The following is a 23630-nucleotide window of genomic DNA, read 5'->3' on the forward strand; positions in this document are numbered from 1 at the left end:
AAAAAGACAAAAGTTTCAAACCCTAGCCAAGTAACTAAAAGAAATGGAAAGAACACCCAAATTAATAAATTAGAAATGAAAATGAGGATATTACTGCAATGAAATTCAGAGAGTACTTTGAATACTTATATTTTTAAAATAGTGAAAGGATCTAGAGGAAATGAGTAAATTTTAGATGCATCTGACCTATCAAAATTAAGTCAAGAAGATACAAATAACTTAAACAGATCCATGACCACCCACAGGATGAAACACTAACAAAATAATTCTTAACATAGAAAAACCGAGAACCAGATCAATCCATTGCCAAAGTCTGCCAGTCTTTGGGAGAAGAATAGCTGGCACCATTGCTTCTCAAACTATTCCACACACTAGAAAGAGAATGGACACTACCAAACTGATTCTGTGGAGTCAAAATTACTGATTAAGGATTCAACAAATAATGAAAATGACCACATTCTTTTGTGAATGTGAATGCAAAAGTTCTCAATAAAATTCTTGCGAATCAAATTCAAGAACACATGGAGACTGTACATCATAACCAAGTTGGTTACAATTCATGAATGCAAAGTTGGTTCAACACACACAAGTGAATAATTGTAATTCAACACATAAATAGATATAGGGATAGAAACTATGAGATCATCTTAACCAATCTAGAAAAGGACTTAAACAAAGTTCATTATCCCTTCATGTCCTGGAGAAAGCAAGAACATATCACAACTATTAAGGGCGACATACAACAAACATAAAGCTAACATTTTCCTCACTAACTTTAAAATCTGGAAAAAAATTGTTCACTCTTTCCTGTTACTCATTATACTGTTAGAAATTTTAGATAAGGCAATAAAACAAGAGAAAGAATTTAATTGGTACAATTGAAAAAAAGAACATAGGCCCCAATAGTTACAACTACCTAATTTTTAACAAAGCAGTCAAAAACATTCTTTGATGAGCTGACAGCTTTTTCAACAAATAATGCAGAGATAACTGGATCTCCAAGTATGGAAAATGAAACTAGATTCATAACTCTCAAGCTGCCTAAAATCAATTTAAAGTGGATCAGAGACCTTAATATAAGGTCTAAAAATATAAGAATTTAAACTTTGGAATACTAGAGTAAAACATAGATAAAACGCTTCTAAATACAAGCATAAGCAATTATTTTTTGTTAATAGAACTCTTGTAGCACACGAAATAACCCCAAGAATTGATAAATACAATTACATGCAATCAAGAAGGTTTTGTAAAACAATAGAAACAATCACCAGGGTGAATAAACAACCTACAAATGCCAACAACTCAATTCAATAAATGGGTCAATGAATAAATAGATAATTCTCAAAAAATAAATAAAAGTAATCATATATACTAGGAAAACATGTTCAATATCGTTAGCCATCAGGAAAATGCACCTTAAGACTGCTTTGAGATTCTATTTCACATCTATCATAATGGCTATCATTAAGAAAACAAATGAGCCTTTGGGACTTGCCTGATCCTAGTCCTAATTGCTACCAGTGATCCTATAGCCATAACATAGTTGGACTACCAGAACTTTAACTTTGCATAGTCTCCATTTGAGTTGCTCAAGTCCTGTAGCGGCTTATTGGGGACATGCACCTCCTCTCAGCCCATTTCCCTTTCCCTGAGACATTCTAAATCTCAGTCCTGCATGCTACAATGTGTCCTGTGTAACCATACACCTCATAGACCAGCACTTTCCATTTCTGTCCCTTTACGAATTCAGCCATCTCCTCTTAGACTGTCTACTTCCATTTGAGACACATAATATCCCAGATAAATTTGCACAGAGGGACCACTAGCCAGCACATGGGACTCAGTCTAGGAGTCCTGTTGTTCGCTGAAAGAAGCACTCTGGTTGGACCATCAGGCCAGGAGAGACAGACTAGTCCATATTACAAAAGGAAATATCACCCAGCTTCTTGAGCAAAGTGATGAAGGTACCAGTTGGTAGCTGAAAAAGAAGAGATCTATATGAAAGCTGTATCCATAAACACAAAATAAATAAGAAATCAAGATCCCAAGCCTGTTATGAGTTCAGGACAGGACTAAGTAAGAGTAGTGAGGGAGGAAAAAGGTCATGCTGACATCCTTCCTGATGGTAGAGGAAATGCTTTCTCCCACATATTACAATACTGCTCTCATTTTCTTTCCTGATGCTATGCCCTAACAAAAGCAACTCAAGGAAGAAAACATTTATTTGGCTTACGATTCCAGGTGACAATTCATCACTGCAGGGGCAGTTACCTGAAGCAGCTAGTCACATTACAACCACAGTCAAGAGCAGAGAGCAATGAATTAATGCACACATGCATGCAAGTGCCCAGCTCTCTTTCAGCTCCATAGATGACTCTAAATCACCTGTCTGGAGAGTGGTGCCACTCACAGAAAGAAGGAAGGCTGTGTTTGTGACTCACTATTTAAGGGAGGAGAGTCATGTCAGCAGGAGTGACACATAGCCAGTCACATGGCATGAGAAGGCAGAGAGCAAAAAATGTTTGCAGTTAGCATCCTTTTGCCATTGTACACAGACCAAGACCCTGGCCCATGGACCCATGCTCACCATACTTAGTGTGGGTCTTACCACACCAATTAATTAATCTATAAAGATCATTCTCATGATTGAAGGTCACTGTGGTGGTTCTAGATCCTGGCAGGTTCAGTATCAATAATAATGTTGACCATCACAGACTTACTGAGAAACCAACCTACTTGTATTAGTTCCATTTCTGTTGCTGTGATAAAACGGTGTGACTAAAGAAGACTTAAGTAAGAAAGGGTTTACTTGGCTGATGGCTCCAGAGGGTCAGGAGTCCATGAAGGCAGAGTGGAGGAATGGTATCAACTACCAGGCACAGAGGCAGGAAGAGAAGGCCAAATCGCACATCTTGAACCAGGAGCAAAAGCAGAGGGTGTAACTGGAAATGGGGAGGCTTTAATCTCAAAGCCGTCCCCAGTGACATAATTACTCCAGCAAGGATTGAACCCTGAACTTCCCTATCACTGCTGACAACTGGGAAACAAGTGTTCAAATGCCTGGGGCTCTGGGGCCATCTCTCCTTCAGACCACCACAGAACTGTTAGAGCCCGTGGGACTGTCAGAACCCACAGGACTGACTGTTAGAGCCCACGGGACTGGTAAAGGCCCAATTCCCTAGTAGCACTCAACAAAGAGAAGGCAAACCTCACCATTAACAACAAACCATAAAAAAGGTACAGAAACACACATAAAATCAGCTACAGCTCACAAATACAGGGCCAGAAAATGGAAAAATAATGTGATCAGAACGTAAAAGTTATTCAGACTAAAATGGGAATAATGGATGACGACAAGGAATAGGCAGCAGAAGAGGAAACTGTCGGTATGGAACATCAAGGCTAAGAAAAAGAAGAGAGTAAGTAAACATGAAGAAGAATGTCACAAGAAGAACAAAAAAGGCAGGATTTCAACAAATACTTCTTAGAAGGCAGAAAAAAAAACAAACAAACAAAAACTGTCTCCCAAGGAAACCATTCACATAAATGCATGGAGATGAATATCGTGATCAGGTGTGGAGTTGCTAAAGATGAATTTGAGATTAAACGAACCAGAGGATTCAAGGCCATGCTGTGCAAAGGACCTTCACTGGCATCCTGTGAAGCTTTTGTTTGGGTAGCTCAGGGTTCAAGGCATGGACAGAGAAACAGTGAAACCCACACCAAGTACTTCTCATCACTACCAGCAGACAGAAGGCAGCTTGCATAATGTCCTTGAAAGCACTAAGCTGCACTGCTAAGGAGAGGAGGGGAAACATCTTGTCAGCAGTAGTCCTGGGGCAGGTGGAGGTGCTCCCAGGTGCGGGGGTGGACAAGCAAAATTCTCTGGAGACAGAGTGCAAACAACAGGAGAGTGTGGGAAAGTCTATTACCTGCACTGACAACCCCTTTCTGTGACCTCATTAAGAGCAACAGAAATTATACAAACCTGCAAGGAATTGATAGCTTCAAGGTAAAAGTAAAATCAAAGTAAGAATCACTGCCAGTGGTTCCAGAAAGGGAAGAAGCAGAGAACCAATTAGGCCAGCCCCACCCTGAGGATGCCTGTGAGTTTATTGATCTCCTGAAGCACTTGCGCCAACTGCCGTTGGTCCAGGGAGGAGATATCTGTAATACTGGAGCAATACTTACCAGGACACTGTTCATAGCTCATATGATGTTCTAGCAGCAAATAATCAATGGCAGCAAGTTCTGTCCTGTCTGTACTTAATTCCCCTAAGATAGTAGCTGGGACATGGTAGTGTTGCTGAAGACACGAGGTAGTGGGGAGATTTCTCAATGAACGTGCACTGTCAGTCCTAGAGGCAGAAGGAAGTCATTGTGGCAGTTTGACTTAGGTGTAAAAACTAGAGTTAGTCATCACAAGTAGACACAGGGTCACTCTGTGTTTGCTACAGAGGGAAAAAGTGGAAGAACTCTGCCTATGGAAGAACTCAGTATTCATAGAAATGGTCTGGCGATGACTGGAAGACTGAGTGATTGCATACAAAAGCCCATCGGGAAGACAAAGCTTTGCCCAGAATGGCAAGGGTGTGTTTCCTTTCAAAGAACAGTTAAGGGTACACAGTCAGTATGAGTACAGTCAAAACATATGCAATGAGCCTCCAAAAGAGGCCACAATGCATTGGCAAGTCTGTATGGTTTGTTCTGATTGTATCACCTTGTGACGTGACATCCTCACCGATGACATCATGGTTCCTGACAATCCAACCAGAGATTTTTCTAGAGTAGATGAAGCACAGGTTGTCTCTCCTAACTAAATTAGGGTTTTGTTCATGGTATCTAAGCCAACCGGCCCCAAAATTTTTGTTATTTTAGAAGCACCTGTGGACCCAGATTTGAAGCCTACTTTTAAAGTTGTGTTAGCATTAAAAGTGTCCAGGTTGCCCTTTGGAACAAGCATAATTCCCTGTATCAGATATTGAAGCAGTGTCTTTCAAAATATCAAATTAACATTATCTGTTTAACATGAACAATGATATTTTCCAAGAACCCCCCACCATGTAATTTTATCAAAATATCTCTAACACATCCTTGTACTACCTAATTGTGCCACTCACACTTTCATTACATATGAAAGAAGAATTTCACAATAGTGGAGAATAAACTACAGCTCAACCCACAATGGCAGCAGAAGGTTGACAAGCCCCCTGATTAGTGCTGACATGACTGATAACTAGCAAGATGAGAAGCATCATTGTAGGGGTCACAGCTTGTCTTGTTTCTTATACCAGGAGCTCTGCCTCTTGTATAAGTATTTTAAATTGTCTCAAAGGAGGTGGTGATACTTGTTGTGTGAGTCATATTTTCCTCTTTAGGCATGGTGATGTGTGCCCATTTGAATGACATTTCCAGGGATCTCATAATCAAAATTGTGTTGTCTCATGATGATGCTGTAATCTCTGTGCCAGCAGCCAAATGACCCTTTTATTTCTGTAGAAACACACGCACTTTCTTGACCACTCACCTTAAGAAGGGCTTCTATGCATCATCAACTTCCTCTTCCTTTCAGATTGTCAGCTGTCAGCATTGGCTCAACCCAACATTGCTGTTCTTCTGAACAGGCACGCACATCCAAAATCTTAAATATATACAATATAGAGTAGGAGAGAATAAATCTTTGGAGGAAGAGACATATCCCTCTGTTTGTGTTTAACTATGGCTTGGCCTGCGTGTTCTAAGGGATATCTGTTGCTTCGTTAATGTGTCTGCCAGCAAGAAACCAACAAAGTCAGCACTAGCATATGTGGGTGTGTTATCAGTCTTAATAATAATACTGGAAGGTAAAATACTTACAAGCTAAAATACACGTCAGTAAACGTGTAATAACACAAACCGCCCTTTGTCCAGGTAGCACCCTAGCTCATGTGTAACCCCAATAAATGTCAACCTCATGACCAAAGACAAACCACCAAAGAATCAAATACCAGTAACAACCATCTGGTACAGATCATTGGGTCCGATCTGTGAAAGAAGGAGTGTTTGAAAAGGCCCAAGAGAGTCAGGGATGAATGCTATGTAGTGTGTGTGATCTAGACAAACAAAAGCACCTATGCAGGAAAGACACCTGAACCGTGTAACTGCATGCCATCATTGAAGATCTTTCATACCAATAAAGGACACCAACTTATCTACTTGATCATTTCCCTCTCCAAGGAGACCAATAGCCACAGCATCAGATCTGGTATGAGAAACATATATAGCATGGAGTAGGGGTCTTGTCCAATGTAGAATCTGAAAAACATATCAAAGGGATAGGACTGATTCTAGTTTGCATAATGGTAGCTATTTGTAAAAGTGGTCATGAAACTCTAGCATATTGAGAATCAGTCACAAGGTGAAATGAGGTGGAAACATCCTTTAGCAATATCTGCACAGAATATAAATCACTTGTTGTGGTGAAGAAAGGAAAAGGTTGTTTGAAACCCTTCATGATTGGGCTAGCATGGCCTCCCTGTCCTAGACGGATACCAACAGGAAAGTAGGCAGAAGCTCTCTCCACAGAGACAGAGAAACAATGTCCAAAATGTCCAAATAGTAAATTTTAAGACTTGATAAAAAATAATCATATCTAGCAATCTATTAACAAACTGCTGGCAATTTCATTTTTAAATATTTAGAAATTAAATATGCATTACTTTTAACAATGCAAATGTGCAAAAACAGCAATATTAGTGCAATGTGTTGTACTGCAGATGCTAACTTCCTCACTGAATGAACTATCACCATTCATTTTACATTAGCGACTGAAACAGTTTTGTCAGAAACACACATTGATTTGATTCTGTGTTCAAAATGCCTAGGTTATATGGCTTTTGTCTCCCAAAATCCAAATAAATGAACCAGAAAAGCACAGTAACAGAATTTTACTTTTTTGTGTGTATGTTGGGTTTTGTTTTCCCAGACATGGTGGCTCTTTGTAAAAGCTCTAGCTCTCCCAGAGTCCTTCTGTTGACCAGGCTGGCCTTGTGCTCACACACATCCACCTAACTCTGCCTCCTGGAGTGCTGTGTGTAAAGGCCTGTGCCGCCACCACTGCCCTGATGACGTTTATATTTGTAGAGGACTAGCAGTGCATACAATGAAAACTCCACTTTCAGAAAAAAGGTTCAGGCCCTTGTTTATTGACAACAAAAGAAGATACCATAAAATAATTTTTACAACTAAAATAACAACTATATCAAGAACAAAATTTGTCATAACAGCTTGATCCATTACACGTTACTAAGCCGCGGACTGAGGAGCACAAAGTTAAGCTCTCATCTTCCTCATATAAGGCCTACACCAAAATGGGGTTAACGCAAATCTACAATGCCTTACCACAGATAGACACAGAAGCAAGGCTTTGGCAAAAACAGTATCTTAAACTGTAGTCCTCAGGAGAGCATTTAGAAGACAAATTATACATGACAAATGGGCTGTGTCTGTATCAAAATGACTAAAACCCTACTCTAATACAGGGGGGGAATTTTTCATATGCTGATAAACTCTGCAATTTAATTATTTTATTGATCAACTTGGAATCTTAGTAGGAAAAAGCAAGTCCAGGTTGAGGGCTCCCATGTGTTGCTTGTCAAAGGCTGATGTCTGAAATACCATTTCTCTCAAATTAGTCCGAGAAAGTCTTTTCAGATTGTTATCTGACCTACTTCTAGAGTCTATCTAGGAGTCATTTGCCCCTTGTCTGATTTTGAAAAGATTGCATTGGCATTTTCAGGTGTTGAACCTTTTCAGTCTCTGACACAGCATAGTCTCATTTAACACATTGCCTGAGTATCGTACTGCATTTGCCTCTCAAGCCCTAACCATTGTCCTCACCCCACAGTCTGTTCAAAAGTGATTACTATGCCAAGATTAGTATTTGATTCTGTTGTGTTTGGTTACCAGGCTCTTCATGCCACCAAGTGCTGACTGAATTGAAGGAATTCGATAAAGGAAGTACTGAGCAGCCTGCTCCAATCCTGATGAATGTAGTGGTGTAAATAAGACACACACAAGCACGCTGTCATTGGGTGTGGGCGTTGAGGTTTCAAAAGCTCAAGTCAAGACCAATCTCTCTCTCTCTCTCTCTCTCTCTCTCTCTCTCTCTCTCTCTTTCTCCCTCCCTCCTTCTCCCTGCAGATCCTGACTTAGTACTTTCAACTACTCTTTCTGCACCATGTCTGCTCTCATGGTTCCCACCATTATGTGAGACTAAACCTCTGAAAGTGTAAGCAAGCCCCAATTTCATAATTTTATTCATAAGAACTGCCATGGTCATAGTCTGACTTCAATAGAGCAGTGACTAAGACTGAAGATTTGCACTAAGGGGGGAGGCATTGCTGAGGCAGGCCTGGCCATGCTTCTACTTGGCAGAATATGGACTTTGGGACACTGGATCAGGAAAGCCGCTGTCCACTTCAAGCAGGGATTAATGGACCATAGTACTAGAGCTGTGACAAATGGTTCTGACAGCAATGCTGATTTGGAAGGCCAGATCAAGAGGCCACAGAGGAGAAGAACATCAGTAAATGGCCTAGAGAACATTCTTGGGATATTTTCATGAAGGATGCAGCTGTTCTTTGGACTTGTCCAAAAAATCTGCCTGAAGCTCACAAAATCTGCCTGCAACTCACATGAAGACTTTTGGACTGATAGCGCTGGAAGGGAAGATTTCAAGACAACAGAACATTGACTGTGTTGAGTGGTAATTAGTGGCCACTTTTATGCCACAGGTCTACAATGAAAAGAAGTAAGCTGGACAAGGACAAATACAAAATGTACAGTGTGAGGAGAATAGGGGGCACCAGGAAATGTAGTAAAGATAAGTCCAGTGCTCAAGGAGATACAACATTTAAAGAAAAGCCTGATGCTACATGGAATGAAGGTAGTAGTTTCCTCAGGGCAAGCCCCCAGCAGGCTAACCCTAGTCTACCTAGGGAGTCCCATGGCAGCTAAGCTACATCAAAGAGAGCCTTTCTCAAATAACAAATGCAAAACCCAAAACTCCCTCGCATTGGAAAACCACAATGTACTAGTGTGGGAAGGTGCGACTTAATTAGAGGAGGTGTTAGGTTATGAGGGCTCTGTCAAGGTGAGTGGATCAATACGACCCTAAAAACAGTGGGCATGATGCTGAGCCATGCAAGTATTTTTGTTTTGGATTGTTTCTAGACAGGGTTTTTCTGTAGTGCTTTGGAGCCTGTCCTGGAACAAGCTGTGTAGACCAGGTTGTCCTTGAACTCAGAGATCTACGGACTATGCCTTCTGGGTGCTGGAACTACAGGTGTGTGTCAGCGACGCCCAGCGGCCATGCAAGTATCAGGACCCCAGTTATGATCCAGCATCCACATAGAAGTCAGGAGGCTGTCATGGTCCTCTTGTCATCCCTGCACTCTGGAGGCAGACACAGGAGATCCCTGGTGGCAGAGAGGCTGGATCTGTGTTCAGTGAGGGAACAGAACTCAGTAAATAAAGTGGAGAGTGGTCGAGAAAGATATCTACTGCCAACCTGTGGCCCAGCCCTAGGACCACTCAAGCAAAGAGAAACAAAGCAAAACAAAAGCAATTTGTGAGTGCATTTGCCTCTGATGAGACTAGGGGAAGGAACAATTAATCTCCACTGCCCTTCCTACATTCTGCAGTTTGAGGACATGCCAAAAAGCCCTTCTGTATGCTGGAGAAGCCAGCTCCTTGATGTTTGGCTTCTTGAACTGCAGAGCTGTGAGAAGTTAACTGGGGTCAGGGACAGCTTTGTTTTCTGCATTACACAGAAGCATATGAACTCCATCTTACAGAAAGAAATCTGCATGCTTCTACCTGATAGCTTACTATGTATCAGTTAATAAGCTACGTTAATTCACTGATATGTCCACATGGTCAATTGTTTGGTTGTTCTGCGTTACCCCACCATAACCCCAACCCTGATGACCCTGGAGGAGTTAGAGGGTGATACCTGCAGGAACGGGACTCGGCATTTCAAAACATTCCTGAAGACACACTTGCAGAAAATGAGGGGAGAGAGAGAATGGTTAAGAAAAGCAGAGACATCCCAAGCCTGGGAAATGTGGCTAACCACAAGGTTGAGGCACAAATCAGAAGGATTTCCAGTGTTGCCATGTCCCCTGCCTTCTCGAAGATGTCTCTCCATCCCAATGTCATAAGATGATATGGAAGTCAGTGGGGAGTCATCTGTTGCTGTTTGGGAAAGTTGATCTGCAGCCTTCTCCGCTATCCTAAGAACAGCAGAATTTAAAGGCCTCAATTACTGACTCTGCTGGTTGGCTCTTCAGAGGACAGACTGCATGAACACGGACCAGCTACAAAGTAACTTTCTGCTCTTATTATCTGTGAGGACAGACTGCATGAACACGGACCAGCTACAAAGTAACTTTCTGCTCTTATTATCTGTGAGGACAGACTGCATGAACACGGACCAGCTACAAAGTAACTTTCTGCTCTTATTATTTAAGTAGCCAAGTATTTATTATAGCAATAGAAAACAAACAAAGAGAATGTCAGACCTTTCTCCATGATTAAATGATCAGGAAGTGAGGGCCAGGAATACCTCCACAGTCCCCTCTTTTTCCTCACCAAGGCAGCCAGCACAGTGAAGAATAGTGAAGGAGCAAAGAGAGAAAACTAAGACACTTGCACTTGATGCAAAGACTCTTAGTAGCTCAAGGAGCCTGGTATGAGCACAGACAGACAGAGAGTGCCTACAGGTTACAGGGGTTTTCTGTTGGAATCAAACATTGGCAGTCTAGGTTTCACTCTGTGAAACTGGAATACTTGGGCCAGCCCAGTGTAAGATGGTAAGGACTGAACAGTGCATCTTCAAAAGACTTGGCCCTTTAAGACATGAGGTGTGCAGAGGACTCTGACCTCATTCTAGCCACCACAGAGGGGACTCTGGGTCAGAAGGCCAGCTACAATGCAGACAACACAGGGTGTATGCCGGCTCTGTCTCTGGGTCTCTGTGTGACCATGCCCAGGTCCCTAACAAGGAACCCGCGCTGCTGTTAAAAACCAACACTTGTTAAAATGATGGGTCCACGAGTGAGGCGGAAAAGAGGGAGCAAGAAGAACATACAGAATTGTGTCTGACACCCGCTAAAGGAACTGCCAGTGTGCACTGCCATGTTCCAAACACATCTTGCATCACCATTCTGAATTTAGGTCAACGAACTTCAGCAAAAGAAAGCCACCATTTGTATTAACTCTCCCCAGGGGGTGGGAGATAATTCTGGCATGTTCAGTTTAACTCTCCACCCTGGATGAGGTACCAGCAACCTCGGCAGTTGAGAAAGTCACCTGTACTCAGGCTGCTTCTGATTCCAGGAGACCTGTAGGTTTTTGCAGCAAAGCAGCTCAGGGTTCTCTCTAAAAGGACAGACTGACACAGAGAATGGCTTGTTTTAGGCTCCCAGGAGTCGTGGGGGTCTCTGCCTGGGTATCCATCTCAGGACACCTCATGGGGGCAGTGTTGATTTAAACATTAGGGCCTCTGGAAATTAAAAGTATGTGTTCACGTAGCAGCACAACTTTGAAACAGTTCAATAGTGCTCTGCTACTCATGAAGCAAGCTCAAACCTGCTGTCAGGTTCACTGCCCTGACACACAGGTCTATAAGGAATGGCCACTGGCTCCCTCTGCCAGTACATCAATGCCAACCCACCTGAGCGCCAGCCACGCCCCACTGGCTACTTGGGACTGCCCTTCAGGCAGGAGGATGCTCTCCCAACCTCACAGCCTGACTGTTCTGAATGTCAGTCCACACACTTCTGGGCTCCCAAGAGTGACTGAACTGTGTTCTCATTGTGATCTCAGCTGTTTTTCAGTGTGCATGAAAAACACTGCAACCGACGCATTTACACAAGAAACATTTAATTTGGGGATCACATTTGCAGAAGGTCAGAGTCCCTGGCCATAACTGCGGGGACCCTGGCAGCATCCAGGTGAACATGGCACTGAGGCAGGAGCTGAGAGCTTACCTCTGATCCACAAGGAGAGGGGCTAAGTGGCAATGGCCAGGGCTATTGAAACCTCAAATTCACTCCCAGTGACACACCTCCTACAACAATTTCACACCCCTCCCAAACATTCCCAACTGGGGACCAAGAATTTGAATATAGGAGCCAATGGGGGGACATTCCCATTTAAACCACCACACCCTCTCCCTGCAAGCCCATGTAATTCCACTCCATCAGGGTTTCTGATTCTCCAAGGCGCTGATTGCCTCTTCTTTTAGGCTAGCCTACCAGTCAGGGATTTTCCACCTCCAATGTGAAACAAAATACCAACAACCTGAATTCTACGGTACTTTCCTTACCAAGTATGTTTGTTATTTGGCATTGATTATGAGATATTCCACCAAAATATGGAGAAGATTACTTAACTGTTTAGGAGCAGGTACACATGAACTTCCGGTTAACTTATCAAAGCCATAATACCTTCTTTATACCAAAGGTGAAATGGTGAACCCTCATGGTCTGATTCCATCCATCCCTTATAGTCTACATTTGTATATCACAGCATCTTGATCAAATGCCATAGAAGCACGTGGACATCCACATGGCCATAGACACCCTCAATGTACTAATAAAAGAAATGTGTAGGAAAAACAGAGATGCAGGCAGAGAAAGTAACAACATACATCATGGGGACAGAGAAGATGAAGTAAGGACCCAGGAGATATAGTCTCCTTTGCTCTAGAATGCTTCACAGTCCCCCACACAAATCAGGCAGGAAAGTGGAGGTCTTTCCTGGGAGTGGGTCAGATATCATCTCTGGACCATATTGGTCAAATGTGAAGGTCTAAGGAGTCCCTCCCAGGACAGCTGAGTCTTTTGTCGCACGAAGGATCCCTCCATGCAGAAGTTGGCAATTAAAGCACTGCATGAACTCTTTAGGTCTCTGAGTCCCCTGCAGATGAGCACCTCAGATTTCTTCCCAATATTGCTGGGACAACTTCTGGAACCTGCAGTTGGTCTCCTGCTGGCTCTTCTCCTATGACTTCTGCTGCTGCTGCTGTTGCTGCTCCTGCTGCTGCTGCTTTTTTTTCTGCTGCTGCTATGGCTGCTATTGCTTCTGCTGCTGCTGCTGCTGCTGCTGCTGCTGCTGTGTCCCCTCTGGTAGATCCTAGGCAGAGGTTAAGGCCACCAAGTCCCCATACTAGTGTATACCAGGAGGAAGGAATGAAGGCCCAGTTCCATTCCCCACCTTTACCCATGTGCCTGTTTGTATAGATATTCACATCGGAACCAATTCTGAGATCTGGTGAATGAGAGGAAAATTCTGGGGTACATTTCCCCTGGGTAAGGTGTCCTGTGATCTCAGTGCTTTTACCTCAGCTGTCCAAGGAAAGCTTTCTTTCCCATCACTGCTCCAGGAAGGTCTTCTGCGGCTGGAGCAGCCTCTCTGCCAAAGGTATAGGGGCGCTGGGGTTCGGGCCGCTGAGGCCCATCCTCAGGTGGTATTCTAAGGAGATGAGATGAGAAGCTGCAGGGTCCTTCTGGAAGGACTCCACAAGGGTCACTAGAGAAGACGCCGAAATCAAGGCTGAGTCCCTTTTCAGAGGGGATCAATGGGGGCTAGTCTGAGCTCGAGGCAACACCAGACCTGGAGTCTAAACAGAAGTGGAAGGTGGTGGATTTTATGACACCTAGAAGGTAGGGGAGAACTAGTGTGTGTAGCCAGGAGTAGCCAGGCTGTAAGGAAATCTGACAAGAGAACAACGAAATGCCTATGGATATTCAATTAATTTCACATTTCTCTTCTGCATCTCCCTGATTGGAATATGTGTCTCTGTCTAAATTCCTAGAACTAATGACAGAGTGTGGGACTGGATAACAGTGACAAGGAAAAGCACAGAATGGCATCAAACAGGATGGCAGGAGGACCACAAATAGAGGACATCCAAGGTAATATTCCTTTGCCTATCTTAAAAAAAAAGAAAAGGGGACATGTTGTAGAGATAACTCAGAGATGAAGGGACCCGGCAGGGTCCTGCATGCTTACAGTGTACATGAATTACTCACACAGAAGATATGCCAATAAATAGACAAAAGTTAAGGCACACACATAAGCAAATAAACAGTATACAATATTTTTTAAAACAAATACATGTATAACCACTACTGGCACAATACAGGTACGTGGAAAATTATGAAAATATACCCAGGTTCTCGTGTACAGACCACTATATAAAATGCTAATGAAAGAAGGCCTCATTGAATATTCACAAACAATGAATGTATGCATGGGGTGGAAGATCTGCCATGGTAAGGGGGAAGTTAATTTGCTCCAAGTTGAATTAACCCAAACACTACCAAAATCCTGAACGAAATTTTTCTCCTCCATAAACAAGCTGAGCCTACATTCTGCCCAGAATTTCCAAGTTATGAATAACAGGGGTGGGTTTGAGTAAATAATCATAGCATTTATTTTTAAGCATTATTAGAAGGGCAGAGTCTAGGTTGGGTTTGTATTGCTGTGACGGAAACACCATGACCAAAAGCAGATTGGGGTGGAAAGGGCTTATTTCCATTTAAATCTCCATATCACAGTCCACAAGTGAGGGAAGTCATGGCAAGAACTTAAGACATGAATCTACAAGCACGAAGAGAGGCAGAGGCCATGGAAGAAGGCTGCTTCCTGTCTTGCTCCCCAAAGAATGCTCAGCCTGCTTTCGTATACATCCCAGTGGTACCTGCCAAATGGGGACACAACTCACAATGGACTGTGCTATCCTCTATCAATCACGATTTAAGAAAGCCACCACAGGCTTGCACACGGGCCAACCTAATGGGAGCTTATTCTCAGTTGAGCTACCTCTTCCCAAAGGACTCTAGCTTGTGTCAAGCTGACACAAAAGCAGCCAGCAATCAGGAAGACTATTGTCTTGGAAAGGAAAAATCACTGACATGCACAGAGGGAAACAATCGACAAAAGGACTCTCACAAATGAATCTCAACAAGAAAGCACAGCAAGAATCAGAAAGTGGTGAATCTGTTTGACAAGCTGGAATCCCTGCTTACCCATATGCAAAAGTATGAGCCTAACCCTCACAATTCATATTCCCTGTAAATGAAAGTGATTCAGAAGGCAGTGTCAACCACATAACCCTATGCTTTTAGGAAGACACTGAACAAAAATGACTTTAGGACCAAAGAATAGGCACCAGGAAGGCTTGAGCCAAGAGCATGACAGACAAATGCACATGCAGACAGACATCCATGCACACAGTTAAAAATAAAATGAAAATTTAAAAATCCAAGTTCAAAAGAAACTTGTCAGTCTTACTATATGCTAACTAACAATTCCAAATGGTAGCTATTTATTGGGTACCTCTTCTTGTTCTTTCAGTAAACCAGTCCTGGGTGACTGACTGTTCATACAACCCCAGCCTTCACCCTCTTTCTGTTTCTCTCTGTCTGCCTGCCATGCTCTCCCCACTTTAGAAGCTAAATTGAGTTGTAAGAATGGCATCTCAGGCCCTGTCATTTTAGCCAATTTGGAACTCAAGAAGTCAATAGTTTCCTCAATACACACTGAATACTTAGAACTTGTTCCAAATGTAGGGAAACCCAGATCCCAGATCTAAAGTCATATGACTTGCTTTTTACACATAGAAGCAAAAACCAATGTCCTAGGAAGGGAGACTCAATGTTTTGACACTGAAAGATCTGTTACCTCAGGCTCGTGCAGTGTTATCCTGAAGGCCATCCTGAGCCCATACATATACTTAGGTGTGAAGCATACAGAGCCAATTGAGAATCACAGACCCGTTCAGTTTTCACATGTCATAGAGACACTCCAGGATATTTCTTCTTTTAGAATGCCAATTCTCACAGGAAGAAAATTAGTCTCACAAATACATTTAACCAAGAAGTTGCCAAGACTTCAGATACATCAAATCTCAACTCTCTAGCATTTTAAACACACATTGCTCTACCCCTATTTCTGTGAACTATTCCCTGTCCTCTGGCTCCACCAAACAATGATAATGAAATACGCCGGGAACTTCCCTAGAGGTATTAAATACAAAAAGGGCCACAGTGTCCACCGTTAGGATGTGGAGAACAGCTAGGGGAATAGATATAACTTCCCATCACTTATCTTACCATCTGTCTCTTGCCTCACAGGGATACCAAACTCAGCATCACTCAAGGCAACCTCCTGACTCCTCCTCCATCATCTTCATTAACATCATCATCATCAACACTCCACCATTATCATCATCACTACTGCTGTCATCATCTCACACAGCTTATGAAGAATGGGAAGAAACGATGGTTGGATATGAACAAACCCAAAATATTTATTGGTCAAAGTTTCTGTTTGGGAGTGTACTGTTTCCCCACTGTGGTGGTCAATGTTACCTGTCACCGTGGGGAGGCTGTGGGTCCTGGCCTATCAAATACTAGCCTAAATGTTTATTTGCAGCTATTTCCAGAGTCAGAAACTTTTACTACCATTAGACTTTAAGTGACACATGTTATCTTGTACGAATGGACTTTCAAGTCAGGAAAAGTCTGAAGCCCCTCCTGGGGTGGAGGTAATTGACTCTCCTGAACCCTTTCATAAACTCTATCTGATTTTATAGCACTCTAGTCTGTCTGCTGAATTCAGATGTAAAATTACAACATCAATATTACACAAATAAGATCCAGTAATGCCACCTGATTTCCAGACAATGCACTTGCCTGGTTTCACGCTCTGGGGGGGGGTGCAAAATGCCTTGAAATAAATGAATCTAGTGCTGGACAGATATGCATACGGAGACAGCCACCATAGATTTTTTTTTTATTGGTTTGGTTTTCTGGAGAATCTCACCACACCTCCCTGCAGTCCAATTTGGTAGCATTTGCTGTCATTGTGGTGCCAAGTGCCAAATGATGTGGACGACAAGAACTAGGACAGAGAACAGCTTGCATACATGTTGTGACTCCCCAAGCACACAAAATGTGTGCTAGGTGCTTTACCTTCTTCACTTCACCAGAGCCTCGCCAGAGAATCCGAAAGTGGATAGAATGATTGTCAATTCACAAATCCAAAACTTGAAAAATAAGGGGAGATAGACAAGTGGCTGAGCCTGACCTGAGATCTGTAGGGAATGAAACCTGTTTACTATGAAGCTGAAGGAGACAAGTTTGTATATAGCAGCTGGGCCCCATCTCAGGAAGCTTCCAATGACATGAAGGATCCAAACAAAGGCAAACGCTCTGTCGTCTGTCCTGTGACATCCACGATAGAAAGATGCAGCACCACCTGTCCTAATGAAAGACAGGGCTAAAAGTGAATTAAACATTCATGAAAAAAAGATGTGTGTGTTGATCTGTGGTTGACGAACATACTGTAGTAAAGGCAGCATTCTGATGAGGGACCATCCACAAAATGCTTAGCAAACAACAGAGACAGAAAAGCCCTTGACCCATTGGAGAAGTCTAATGTAGCTCCTGTGTTCCTTTCTGAAAGGCATGACGTGCCTGGGAAGTCTATCTCCCAAGCATCCCACAGCAGCATCAGTGGAAGTAATGATAGGAAATGTGCCCCATTCTTTTCTACTTTCTTCTCTCATCACAATACCCATGTGCTGAGAGAGCCCTCTGTCTTGGATACTGTGTTTCCACTCCTCTTCCAGTCTTAAATTGTTTAGCTACGGGTTTCCTCTGCAGGCTAGACTTTCCTCTCATCACTTCAACCCTCCAGCCTCATCCTTGTGAGTGTTTGGGTTACACACATGAGCCAACATAGCCAATGATACTGTGGTTGTTAGTAACAAACATATCACAAAGGTGAAGACTGGATAACAAGAAAGGCACCCAGCAGATTTTAGTTATTAGGAAATGTGGCAAGGATCAGAGGTAGTGTCCAGAGCTACCGTACTGCATGTCTCCTTCTCCATAACATACGCACAAGCAAGCACAGTGCTCTCCTTGTTGGTAAGTCTGCTATGGCCACAAGGAAAGAGAACTGACACCATTAATTACTGATCAGAATAGGAATTCCACACTTCCCCTGACAGCCAGAAGGAAGTAGGGAGAGTGTTGAGAGCAGATCAGGTACAATCTGTTAGCTACTGATGGCACTGAGGACCACCAGTCTTTTTTGACATCCATAGGTGCCGTGAACCTGTTATAACAGGGCACTTTGTATTCCTGTATCTGTCCTGACAGCAGATATTCCCAAGCCGCCAGAAGGTATTCTTTCTCTCTCCTGTCGGTCAGCTCAAGGTCATTCCATATTCCTCTGCCATCTGGGAGCAATTTGAAAAGATGATGGTGACAGTCTTTGATGGATGGTTTGGCATGGGTGTCTCTAAGCCAGACTTCCCCTCTCGTCCCCTCTTTAGGGCTTAGCTTAGGCAGAGCTCCTTCCATGGGGCATTCTCTGGTTTCCTTTACACCATTTGGACTGAGACATTCCTAACATTCCCACAGCACTTTGTATCTCCCCTAACCAAATCCCTAAGCCCATTCAGCTCTAAAGGGATCTCTACATTTAAATCACTAGCCCTGGAGCCAAGTGAGTGGCCAGTGAGTTTTTCTGCTCAGCCTTCACAGAGCCTTGCCCTCAGTAGATGTATTCTAGTATCTATCATAGGAAGCATGGAGATCCCCTGGCCCTTTATAAACCAATCAGTATTTCAGCTTTTCATAATCCATATTTTCCCAGATTTAAATGTAGGAGGGGCCAAACACTGAGATTCTATGTAATGCCCCTAAATTCACAGGATGTCAGGGAAGGAAATTCCTGCCTGGGTCTTCCTGAAACCAGGTGCCTGTGCCTTTGGTGGTGGAGCACCCAATACCTCTTCTGAATCTCAGCCCCCATGAAGCCTAATAGAAAATAATCTTGACATGGAGAGAGGTAACATGAATTGCAGCACTAACCATCCTTCACTTAAAGGCTATGTTATGCCCTTAGTATCTGGTGGCCTGCCAAACAAACCTTGCCTGTCTATGCAGCCCAGGCAAACCTGGCCAGGAACGTTCTGGCCCCAACATGCACCCCAGTGTGGATGAGAAGTAATAAGTAGATAAACAAGCAAATGTTTGCAATGTGGAAGTAATGAATACTACGGATATAGCTGTGTTCACTTTGAAAATACAGTAAGTTTCCCACCTTTCCATCTATAAGAAAATATGCACAGGAAAAGAATTTATTTCAGGTGAGAGAAACAGAATTCATTACTCATTTTTGAGTAGGTATTTTTAGGGCATTTTGCCATGAAGGGCAAAATCTCACATCTGTACAAGACAATGGGTGTGGGAGAATGGCCACCTATCACTCACAAGGGCAGCAGGGGCAGAGCCTGAATTCCAGCCAAGGAACACCACACAGACAGGTCAGTTTTCCTGGTCCTGGCACACGCAACTTCACTATTTTTGGTGACTGCATGTATAGATCCTATCTCACAAGGCACAGAATAGAAGAGATACTCTTCTTAGCAGTGTCCCTAGAAGAGAACATGAAAGTCTCTAAATGCCCAGTGATGCTCAAGGATGGGTGTGAAAGAAGATAACGAAGAAGACAATGAAACAGTCAATACCTTTGGGAGCTTCTACTATGAGGACTAAAGACCCAGACATAAGACATGGAGCTGCACTGAAACTTGAAAGGAAGGGCCTAGAAAAGACAATGTGAGGGCAAACCAACAGGAGGAAGATATCCATTTCTCACCAGTGACAAGCCCTCCTGGTCATCAGAGTCACTAATCTCCAGGTTTGCAGCATAGATACTGCAACCCATGGCCTGGTTTTGTTGGAATAACAATTCCTACAAAATAGCATGACCGGACTGAGCAGAGTGCTTTTGCCTACCTGTCTTCTCTTGAGACACACTGGTTCCATCAATAACATAGCCATTGGAGCCCAATTCCAAGGTCTGAGGCCATTATGATGAAGCAAATTCTGTGAAGCTACAATAAAGGTGGAAATTGGGGTCTGCACTGCTCCTAGATCCTTAGGAACAGGGTGGGTGTGGGGGGGGGAGAAACAATACTTGTCATCCCCCCAAATGAATAGGGAGTTAAGAATCAGATCTGCCACCACGATTCAGAACAGAGGAGACCCTGCTGAAAAACCACTGGCATGGCTGGGTACGTAGCTGCATAGTCAGATTCATCCCGGCCAGTGGATGGCGTCCCTGCGGGAATTGACCCAGAATCCCCTGAAGAAGATCTGGATGCCATACAGCAATGGGCGGCCCGTTCTGCATGGCAGCCAGTGTGGTGTTTGCATGACCAACTGCCCGACACTCATCGTCATGGTGGGCCTGCCAGCCAGGGGAAAGACTTACATTTCTAAGAAGCTCACCCGGTATCTCAACTGGATTGGTGTGCCTACTCGGGAATTCAACGTTGGCCAGTATTGCCAGGACATGGTCAAGACATACAAATCTTTTGAATTTTTCCTCCTAGACAATGAAGAAGGCTTGAAAATCAGGAAGCAGTATGCCCTGACAGCCCTCTGTGACATCCGGAAGTTCCTCAGTGAGGAGGGGTGACATGTGGAGGTTTTGATGCAACCAATATCACCCGAGAACGAAGAGAATTGGCCTTTAACTTTGGGGAACAGCATGGCTACAAGACTTTCTTTGTTGAATCTATCTGTGTGGATCCTGAGGTCATAGCTGCCAACATTGTGCAACTGAAGCTGGGCAGTCCTGACTATGTTAACCGGGACAGTGAGGCCACTGAGGACTTCATGAGGTGCATCGAGTGCTATGAAAACTCATATGAGACGCTGGATGAAGACCTGGACAGGGATCTGTCCTACATCACAGGGATCTGTCCTACATCAAGATCATGAACGTGGGCCAGAGTTATGTTGTGAACCGTGTAGCTGACCACATCCAGAGTCGCATCGTTTATTACCTCATGAACATCCACATGACAACCCCGCTCCATCTACCTCTGCTGGCATGGGGAGAGTGAACTCAACCTCAAAGGCGGATTGGTGGGGATTCTGAACTATCTCCCCGGGGCAGGGAGTTTGCCAAACATCTGGCTCAGTTCATCAGTGACCAGAACATCAAGGACCTGAAGGTCTGGACGAACCAGATGAAGAGGACTATCCAGACAGCAGAGTGTGCCTTACAAGCAGTGGAAGGTCCTCAATGAGATTGATGCGTTTGTCTGTGAGGAAATGACCTATGAAGTGATCCAGGATCACTACCCACTGAGGTTTGCCCTCAGGGATCAGGACAAGTATCGCTACCGGTACCCAAAGGGCGAGTCCTATGAAGACTTGGTACAGCGACTAGAGCCTGTCATCATGGAACTGGAGAGACAGGAGAATGTGCTGGTCATTTGCCACCAGGCTGTGATGCGCTGCCTCCTGGCCTACTTCCTTGGCAAGGCAGCTGAAGAGCTGCCCTACCTCAAAATGTCCCTTGCACATAGTCCTGAAGCTCACGCCTGCGGCTTACGATTGTAAAGTGGAATCCATATTCCTTAATGTGGCAGCTGTGAACACACACCGAGACAGGCCTCAGAATGTAGACATATCCAGGCCTTCAGAGGAAGCCCTTGTCACAGTCCCTGCTCACCAGTGACCACATCTCACCCAAGACCCGCCAGACAGCCCTCACTTCTGCAGAGAAAGCCACTCTAGGCCTCCTTCGTGTTTGCAGTGCTGATGATGTCACCAGGCAGGAACACTCCTGAAAGCCATGGTGGCTAGCAACACTCCAATGACAGTGTTGGATAAGGCTACTGACCTGCTGCTGAGTTCCCTGGGCTTTGTGCCCTGCTGCTGGCCCCTCTGCTCCAGCCCTCAAGCAGCCTGCTCACTGGCCTGGCTGCTTCACGAGGCTTACAACCTTAAATGTGACACTGAGACAGAAGTCTCACTAGAACGTCTGCACTGTGGCGCAGCTGCCTGAAATGGGCCAGGTGACCCCTGGAGAGCTTCGGTGCCCTCTCTGTAGCCACTCTTGATGCCAGAGGTCAGATCTTCATGGGACCTTCCTGTACACTACCTCAGGTGAAGGGAAAACCCTCCCTTCCCTGCCTGGAACGGAAGAGGGAGTAGAAGAGCTGCCACCCATATTTGTGGGTATTCATGAGAACAGCACATCCTCTTTGGCATTTAACACTAAATAAATGTAGAAGACAGCGTTGTGGTGCCCTTCCTAATGTTTATCAAGTTGTACACTGAAATATGGGATAGCTGCAGCTCAGTCTGCCTTGTCCTAAATTCCTCCACAGGGGGCCATGTAATGGCAGGGCAGCTGCATGAAGTACCTTCTTGGAGCATACACCAAAGTGCTCATGGAAACTGTCTCCCCTACCTGGCTGTTGCTGTCACTGTCCACACAGGGCTGAACACTGTTGACCACGAACAACATGCCTTTGTCCTAAATGGCTCAGAACTGATATCCTCGTCAGATGGTCTTCTTGTGTGCTGACCTTCACCTGCAGGACTGAGGAAGGAGAGGACAAAACACGGAGGCAGCCCCAGCCAAGGGAGGAGTCCGAAGCCCCACTCAGTTTTGACTCATATACAACTTAAGCCCACTGAAAACAGCCTTATGAAGCCTGGTGCCTCCCATGGCCCGAGGCAGCAAAGTCAGGCTCCATGTTTCAGCTGACCAGCAGAGTGACAAGCAGGCTGTGAAGCAGGGCAAGAAACTGTCTATAGCAGCAATCAGTGCTCTGCTGGCCACAGAGCAGCCATGGGGAAGCAAGGCCCTGCATTCAAGAACATTTCCAGGCCCGAATCTGGCAGAACAGTCTACCTTTGGCAGCCCTGCCAGCCCTGGGCTGGGTAGCTTGCAGATGCCATCTGCCTCCAAGAAGCCAGTGCCATTATCCCCAGGCTGGAGCTGGGGCGAGGACTGGTCATGACTCTCCTGTACTTGTCTCATGAGACCCTCCAAGTCCTGGCTTGAAACTACAGGACTGTACACTGCCTATGCAATGTGGGGCCTGGAACTTTTGTTCCCTGGCTCTCAAAAATTGAGTGATGTTGGTCATGTTATCTCCACACAATTGTTAGGCATAGCATACCCTGTGGTCAGCAGCTACAAACACATAGCTGGGTGCCGCTCGAGGTGGAGACCACCAAAGTCTTTTTCCTCTGTGCCCAGGGAGGACAGGAATTGCTGGACTCAGAGGTGTAAGAGCCTAGGGTTGGGGCAGAAGGATGTCATAGAGCAGGGCATGTGCTGGGCAGTACTTCCCTCAGGCACCTTGAAGGGACCTCTGTAAGGCAGCTGTAAGCCAGCTTTTAGCTGAGATGTTCATGGACAGAATTGCCAACGTTGTCTTGCTTTCCTTAGAACGTGTGGTTTTGGATTTCAGCTGTACATTGCACTGTGTTCACCATTCTTTGCAATAAATACTTTTTAAAAAGCAAAAAAAAAAAAAAAACTGGCATGATACCACCTTCAGAACACAAAGGGTTGTGTGGTCACTGCTCTGATATCACATACTTCTAGACTCTGGACACTGCAGGGTAAAGGCACAGGAATCCTCAGGGTGAGCAGAAAAATACATGGTGACAGTCCCTGCATTTATACATGAATCCTGCAAGATACCATTGCTCAGTGGCTCCTAGTTGCAGGGCAGGAACCTGATGTGA

General features: G+C 44.3%; 1 pseudogene; it reads left to right on the forward strand.

Moving 5' to 3' along the window:
- The first annotated feature begins 20181 nt into the window (after positions 1–20181).
- LOC127217709 (6-phosphofructo-2-kinase/fructose-2,6-bisphosphatase 4-like) lies at positions 20182–21638 on the forward strand (annotated as a pseudogene).
- The last annotated feature ends 1992 nt before the right edge of the window (positions 21639–23630 follow it).

This window comes from Phodopus roborovskii, unplaced genomic scaffold (assembly GCF_943737965.1).
Source record: "Phodopus roborovskii unplaced genomic scaffold, PHOROB, whole genome shotgun sequence".
Taxonomy (NCBI): domain Eukaryota; kingdom Metazoa; phylum Chordata; class Mammalia; order Rodentia; family Cricetidae; genus Phodopus; species Phodopus roborovskii.